This window comes from Petaurus breviceps, unplaced genomic scaffold, assembly GCF_028583685.1.
Source record: "Petaurus breviceps papuanus isolate PSGF00001 unplaced genomic scaffold, PetGlider_PUasm1.0 173, whole genome shotgun sequence".
Classification (NCBI taxonomy): Eukaryota; Metazoa; Chordata; class Mammalia; order Diprotodontia; family Petauridae; genus Petaurus; species Petaurus breviceps.
The window spans coordinates 22,631,539-22,639,870 of record NW_027185759.1 but is presented as its reverse complement, the minus strand read 5'-3'; positions in this window follow the sequence as shown (position 1 = coordinate 22,639,870).

Below are 8,332 nucleotides of genomic sequence, written 5' to 3'. Positions count from 1 at the left end.
TCTATCTATCTATCTATCTATCTATCTATCTATCTATCTATCTATCTGTCTGTCTGTCTGTCTATGTGATGGCTATCATCAAACAACTCCAAGGATATTTTCCCTCCTTGTTCAAGTTCTATAGCTGCCTAGTAATTTACCTACATACCACAACTCTTGCCCTCATATTAAGATATTTCATTATGCATAATGATATTCCCTCAGATATTCATCTTCTCACTTAATCTGTGCAATTCTCATCATTTCTTCCTCTGCTCTACCTCAGCTATAGACAAGAACAATTATAAACTTGATAATGCCACCAGTCCCAAGTATTCCACTTTTGTGTTCTTGAAATCCAAATCCCTCTATCTGACAGTCATTTTGATCATTCCATCATACCATCCCTTTATTTCCCCTGCTTTATAATTTCTAATCTTGATGTTCCCTTTCAGACTGACTGCCATGCCCTCTGTTGCTTAGGTCATTGCTAGGTGTAATACCTGCATTGGTTATATTGTTGGGCCTCTACTCTCTGTGCCACTTGGTGATTTGTTTGAACTTTTTCTCTCTCTTCTACACAGTCATCTATTAACCTCTCATATTTTTTTTTCTTTTTGACCATTCCTTCATAAAACTCAGCTTTGGATTACTCTGGCCTTTCTCTACCTCATTCATATTCAAATGCTGCAGAACAAAGCTAGAGGAAATCCTAAAATTGTGTTGATTGGGGCCAATATCGATTTATATTTCATAATCTAAGTTGGACATATGGTTCCTTGTTGAAGAAAGGAAATCATTTTATATATCTCCAATCAATTTACTAGCCCATTAACCAATATAGCTATTCCAAATCAGTTCATCCTTCCTCAAACCTTTTCTGGAATATTCTGCTTTAACTCTCCCAACAGAGTAACTTGACTCATATGGCATTGTGTAAAACAAACAAATAAGCAAACAAAAACATTTTCCTCTTTTCCTCTCCTCTTCACCTCTCATTACTTTTATGTCTTCCCTTAGTATCTTCCCCATCCCTTTCTCACTTTAAGATAGGAACCTTCTCCTTGCAAAGGCAAATATCTCTACATGCATCTTTGATCCTGTCCCATGCTGTCTTCTTTAAGGTTATAACTTCTTACATCCTCACTCTTTCACTAATCTTCATTTTTTTCCCAATCTACTCATAAATTTTCTGCTAGCTGAACAACTGCATATAGTCCTTTTTAAACTAAGGTCTTGCTTGATACTACAATTTTTGCTATCTTTTGTCCTATGTCTTGCCTTCCTTTCTCTGCTTAAATTCATGAGAAAGCATTCACTTCTACCCCCTCACATGATTCTATACTCTCTTCAATATTGCTTCTGCTCTCATCTTTCAACTGAAAGTACTTTTCCCAGTTTTCAATAATATCTTTTTTGGATAAATCTAATCTCTTCTTTTCAATTTTCATTTTTCTTGAACTGTCTACAATTCATGGTGCCATCACTCTCTTCACCTAATCTGACCATATCATTCCTCTACCGAAAAAATCCCAGTAACTTCATATCATCTCCAAGATAATATATAAAATCATCTCTTTACAACCTGAAGCATTCTGTCTTTTCCAGTCTTTTTCCATTACACTGCCTTCCCTGTTCTCTAAAAGCTTGCCACTTGCCTCCTTGCTTTTCCTCATATTTGACACTCTACCTCTTAATTCCATGTTTGCTTACTGCTTGTCCTACATACTTAGACTATTCTCTCATTATCTCTGTCTCCTGCCTTTCCTAGCTTCCTTCAAGATTCAGCTAAACTACCATCTTCTGCAAAAAAACAAACAAGCAAACAAAGGAAAACAACACTATTTTCTCTTTTTTCTTCGAGCCTTCTTGGAGATTACCTCCAAATTATCTTTTTGTGTGGACATAGTTTTTCATACATTTTCTCTCTTGTCAGAATGTGAGCTCTGAGAGAAGAAACTGTTTTTAACCTCCATCATATCACCATTGTTTAACACAGTACTGGCACAAAATACTCTCCATTTCATGTTGGTTTTCCCATGACAATGCTCCCCCCAGTCTCTCCTCCTACCTCTCTGACTCTTCCTCCTCAGCCTTCTTCAGTGGACCTTCATCAAGACACACTCAGTGTGTGTCTCTCCAGTTTTGTCCCTAAGGCCTTCTTTTTATATCTCTCTATATTATCTTGCATGGTGATCTCATCCGCTGCCATGGGTTCTCTCTCTCCATCCCTCCCACCCCTGTGTGTGTCTCCCCCCCCCTTGAATGGGAATATGCATGTATATGTGCATGTGTGTACATATATACATGTGTGTTTTATTCATATGTGTACATATATATGGAGATATATGTATGCAGGCATTCTATACAGACATATGTATATGTGTGTATATATATATACACATATGCACATATTCAAATGATTCTACGATTTAGGTAACCATTCCTAACCTCTCATATTCCAGCCTCAAATTACCAACTGTGTTTTGCATACCTCAATGACCAAAATTGGGGTGAGGCATCGCAAAACCTCCAAAAACTCCCTCTCTACCCCTCTCAAAAGCCCTTTCTTTCCAACTTCCCTCTTCCTATCAATGGCACAGACATCCTTTTGGTCACCAGGCTTGCAGCATTAATCACAGTCATCCACATATCTAATCATTTTACAAGTCTTGTTTTTATTTTGGCAACAATAGTATTTTTGTGCCCTTCCATTCTCTTACACAGCTCCCATCCTGATGGAGGCCTTCATCTCCTCATGCCTAGACTATTGTAATATTCATGTTGGTCTCTGCCCTGTCTCTTTTCTGCTCTAATACATACTCTACTCAGCTTCTAAACAGAGTTCTCTGACCATGTGATCCTCTTCTCAGTCTTAGTCCAGGAATATCCTATTACGTCCAAGATAAAATAAGTGTTACTCCAGCACTTAAAATGCTTCTCAGTTTGTACCCCTCCTACTCTTACAGACTCTTTCTCCTCTTCCACATATTGCATGATACAACTTTGGCCTTTTGTCTGTTCCTTGCTTATGACCCTCCATCTCTGGACTCCATGCTATTTCACTGCCTGCCCCCATCTATGGAATGCTCTCTCTCCTTACCTCCACTGCTTTAATGTTCCTCTCTCTCTTCAAGAAACAACTCCATTAATACCTTCTGCAAAAAGCCTTTACTAGCCCCTCTGCTTTTAGTGTCTTCCACTGAGATTATTTTCATTTACATTCTCTTTGTCACCTAAGTAGAGTTTTTCCATGTAGTTTCGTCAACTAAAATATGAGTTCCTGAAGGGAGAGACCATATTTTTGCTTTCTTTTATATCCTTAATATTTACAACAGGGCCTGATACATACTAAGAATTTAATAAATGATTGATGATTGACTTGTTGGCATGTTAAAAATTTGTTTCATATGGAGTGATCCCTGCCACATTGGTACTTTTTGAATCAGTGATCCAGCACTTAATTTATGATTCCAAGAGATCAGTGAAAGTAGAAAAAAAAAACCTACGGATTAAAATGAAATAAAAGAAAAATTATATATATATACAATCTTACCAAATGCTGGGGGTGGGGAAGGAGGAGGAAAAAAAAACTTTTGCCATATCAAAATTTATTCCAAAAACATTTAAGTTCACATCAAGTACTATAGTAAGTAATGGGGATACAATGAAATTAAAATTATTCCTTGACCATAAATAGCTTACATTCTAGTGGAAAAGAAAACATGTAAATTATTAGCTACATTCAAGATCTAGACAGAATAAAGGAGAGCTAATCCCAGAGCAAAAGTCAAAAGCATTAATGGTTAGACAGTAGTTGAACAAATTGTGATATATAAAAATAACAAAACATTATGTCCCATAAGTGTGCTTCTAAAAATACAAAGCAGTATGGGGGAAATTTTTACAGAGTGATGGAAAATAACCCCAATAATGCCTGAGAATTAAAATAATGAAGACAGATACCTCATTATAATAGGATATGTTTTATTTGGATTCAGAGGAGCTGAATTTGAAACCTACCTGTGCCACATTCTACTTGTGGGACCTTGAGTAAGTAAAGGCAATTAAACATTAGAGAGTGACTACTATGTACCAGGTACAATATTTAGCACTGAGTATTCAAAGAAAGGCATAAAAACTAGTCCTAGCTGTCTCAGAACTTGCAGCCCAATATTTATTTATTTATAATTGTATAGAAAGTGAAGAGGTTGTGGGAGAATGATCTCCAATGTCCATGTTAGCTCTAAACTTACTATGAAGGAAATTAAGATAGCTGAAGAGAAAATTTAAGTGAAAAAATTAACATCTACCAAATTATAGAAATTAAAATTAAGTGTATTCTTGTTTTCTGACAAAGAATAGTAAACTACAAAAGTGGCCAATGACATGAACTATCTTTTACAACCATAGTGAAATTCACTTTTTTCAGAGAAAATGCACGTTTATGCTTTTGTTTGGAGATGTCTTCTGTGTTAAAGTAAAATATACATTAGTTATATAAAGATATATGTGTATACAAATTGATAGAGACATATGCATATGTAAATGCACACATATATACACATATATGTATGTATATAAACATATACATATATACACTCACACATATACATATCTACAGAGACAGATGTGAAAAGAAAAATAAGAAAGAGTGTTGGCTTATATCTAGTTTATGTAAAGCAGATATATTGTCTCATGTAAACCTACCTCAAAGCTATGTGGCACAGCGGATAGAGTGGCAGGGCTGCAGTCAGAAAAAAAGAGTCATATTTCTGAGTTCAAGTCTGGCCTCAAAGACTTCTAGTTCTGTGAACTTGGGCAGCCAATTGGCCTCAATTTCATCATCTGTTAAATGAGCTGGAGAAGGAAATAATAAACCTCTCCAGTGTCTTTGCCAAGAGTATTCCATATAGGGTCATTACGAGTCAGACAAGACTGAATAAATAAACAAATGTTTATTTTATTTATTACATGAAATTGTTGTTGTATATCTTAATGCAAAAGAAGTTGTGTATAGTAGATTTGCAGTTTCATGTGCAATCATCCTTTTATTGCATTAAGGATTGCTTTATTCCATAAATTAAAAATGAAATAAACTTTAAGAATAAACACCCCCTATATAAATGCACATGCATATATTATGAAGATTCACATATGTGTGCATATATAATTTAATGTAAAGGATTTAATGCCATGGGTTGTTTCAGTTTTGACTTTGTGTCCGCATCACCTAGCGGAGTGCCTGGTACATAGCAGGTACTTTGGTAAGGGGGAAGGAAATGTACGCTGGACTTTTGGTTTCATCAGTATGGTAGAATCTGCCTTCATCATATTGAACAATGACATTCTGTGATTTTCAGTTTCAGATAGGTTCCTGGGACACTGAGAACTTAAGTCACTTTTCCATGATCACACAGGCAGTATATATGAGAAGCTAAGCTTAAACCCAGAGCCTCTTGGATCTAAGATCTAAGACCTCCATTATATATCTCACTGCTTCTTCTAAAGAAAAAAAGGCACCAGGATCATAATCATCAAAGAAAGATAATTTTGGAAGGAAGACTAGAGAATTAGATCTTGTGTAGTCACTAGAGGAGGAGACAACTTGTACACAAATTGGTTTGAGCCCCAGAGAAATGTATATGGGGTCAAGAGAAGTGTTTGCAGATCTCTTTTGACTGAGAATCTAGAACCTCCCAGGCCAGTCAGAGATGCTTCTGTAGGCCCACTTTGAGCTATTAGATAGCTAACAGAAAGGGATTAGATTGAGGAAAGTGATTTGCTTGGTAAATTATTTTAGTAGACATAGCAGTACAAACTTTTATTGTTGCTTCTTAGCAGAGGAATGCTTGGGGAACAAGAGAAACGACTATCACAAATAAAAGCTATGGTGATGTTAATAGTGGATAGTTTTATTTTATTTCTTTTAGTTTCTTTCATACTGTTTGGGGAATAGCAAACTTTATTTCCTGGGAAGTCACCACGTATTTCTGTTCTAAATGCTGGAAGGCTTTATGAGCAATAGAAGGCTTTTAAAGCTCAGCTCTCAGGGATCCTAAAATGTATTTATTTAAAGAAGGTATGCTTAGAGACCCTGGGAGCTTATACCTGATAAAGGTAATACAAAACCATCTGAAGTTTGGATTCCCCATAGGGAAATAACTTGAAGACAATTTAAATATTACTTGAGGAACTATCATTTTATCTCACTTGTAAGGAGTTTTTGGAAAAGCGTTCTGTAATATGATGTGATATATAAAACCTTAGCCATGACAAAAGTATGCTTGATATCAATTCACGAAATGATAGAACTTCAAGAAACCTTGGGAGCTTGACTTGTCCATTTCCTTACTTTTAGGCAGCATCATATTTGAAATTTATAGAAGAGCATTCATATTTTCAAAAGTCTCCTTTGGATTGCTTATTCTGGTGTTTAATGGTTTCAAGACATCAGATCTACACAACAACCTATCCTTTTATTTTACCTGATTTGCCTTGTGCTGTCCTCAGTGAAGACAGAGAACAGTTGTTTATTTTTTATTTTGTTTTGTCCTATCTTCAGTCTTTCAAAGAAGGGGTGATTTTCTAGAAGGACTATGCTTTGGGAGTTTATGAGTTCCCTGTTTCTGAGGATTTTCAAGAAATGTTATTTGTTGATGAAATTTAAATGAATGAATGGTTTTAAAAACACATGTGTGTACCAGGCACAGCTGTAGGCACTGGATACCAAGACAAAAGAGAGATAGTAAATGATTTCAAGAAACTTGTATCTAATAGGAAAGAAAGGCCATATGTGAGAGTAGTTGGCATAGAAAGTGTTTTGTTCCATAGAGTCACAAGAATTATGAATAATACTATGTGGCATTTGATTAGTATGGTCTTTTTGTTTGTTTTTTTGGAGGGGGGAAGGTAGGGCAATTGTGGTTAAGTGGCTAGTAAGTGTTAAGTGTCGGAGGCCAGATTTGAGGTCAGGTCCTCCTGACTCACTGAACCACCTAGCCACCCCTGATTAGTATGTTTTTGTAATAGTATAATAATACTGATTTGGTGGCTGCTTGAAAGATAAGAGGCAAAATTATGGTTAGGGGAAGTTACTACTGGCTTGGATAGATTTTATGGCCAATCAAGTCCCTGTTCCCTGAAGGATAGGTGGTGGTGTAGATTAAATGGCTAGAAAATCTGTTTAAATATAGTCCAAAGAGACCTTTGAAAATATGAACGTTCACCTACAGTCTTGGTGTTTCAAATGAAATTGTGATATTGTAAAGGGAAATGTTTTTCAGGCATGATTGAGATGGATAGCTACTGAGGTCCCTTCTGACCCTAAAATTCCATCACTTTGTGAACACTTGTTAAATAACCTCTCATCCTTCTGTCCTTCAGAATACAGAATTCTCATCTCTTGATCCTTGTTCCCTGTAACTAATTTATTTCAAATGAATCAGTTTTATTCTCCCTTTAATAGTTTTCCAAGTTCATTGTCATTCTGTAACACACAATAGGACATACATTCAACTTTAATCTAGCTTACACCAAGAATAATGCAACACAGCATATACTCATTTCCCAGTTCTGCTGTTGACTCCTTGCTGCAACTGCCTTTTCAACTTGCAAGTGTCTTCCTCCCTTGTAGCCTTCTCAATCTGAAAAGAAAATCTACATCCCTGTGGTAGGCTTTTCCCATTGATGAGAGGTCCAGGGCAGCCATCCTTCATTCCTCTCCTGGCTCTGCTTCTGACTCTCTGGCCTTCAACCCCATATCACACCATATCTCCAAGTATGTTTCTCCCACCCCTGACTCATTTTTTAGAGTCGTCTTCTTTGTGTTGTCTTCCCCTATTAGAATATATATCTTGATAGCAGGGCTTGTCTTTCTTTTGGCTCATATTTGTATCCCCAGGGCTTAGACAGAGACTGCTACATGGTAAACATACCATAAATTTTTGTTGACTTGACTTATTTCTTCTATATGTTATCTATTTATGTATCCCATGAAAAAATGGTTTGGTTCCTGGATACTAGTTTGGTTTCAAAGGTCATGGGGTGGCAGAAGTGGTCTAGGGAGAGCCCATGTGCAGAGGCCTCAGAGTCTGGGGGAGGACCTGATTGGATGCCATTATAATAGATGGGCAAAGAATGATCCCTGCTCAGCTAGTGCATTTACCTAGGTTGTCAATGAGCACATTGTGTAATACAGTAACCAAATGTCATTGTTCAAGTCAATGTAAATTGTACCTGTCACTGCTCCTCCACTTAACAGACCTGTCAGTCTGCAAGGAAAGCAGTCTCCTGACGTCTGACAAGACTATTCTTTTTAAACAGCCTTGATGGTTGCTTATTCACCAGAGAC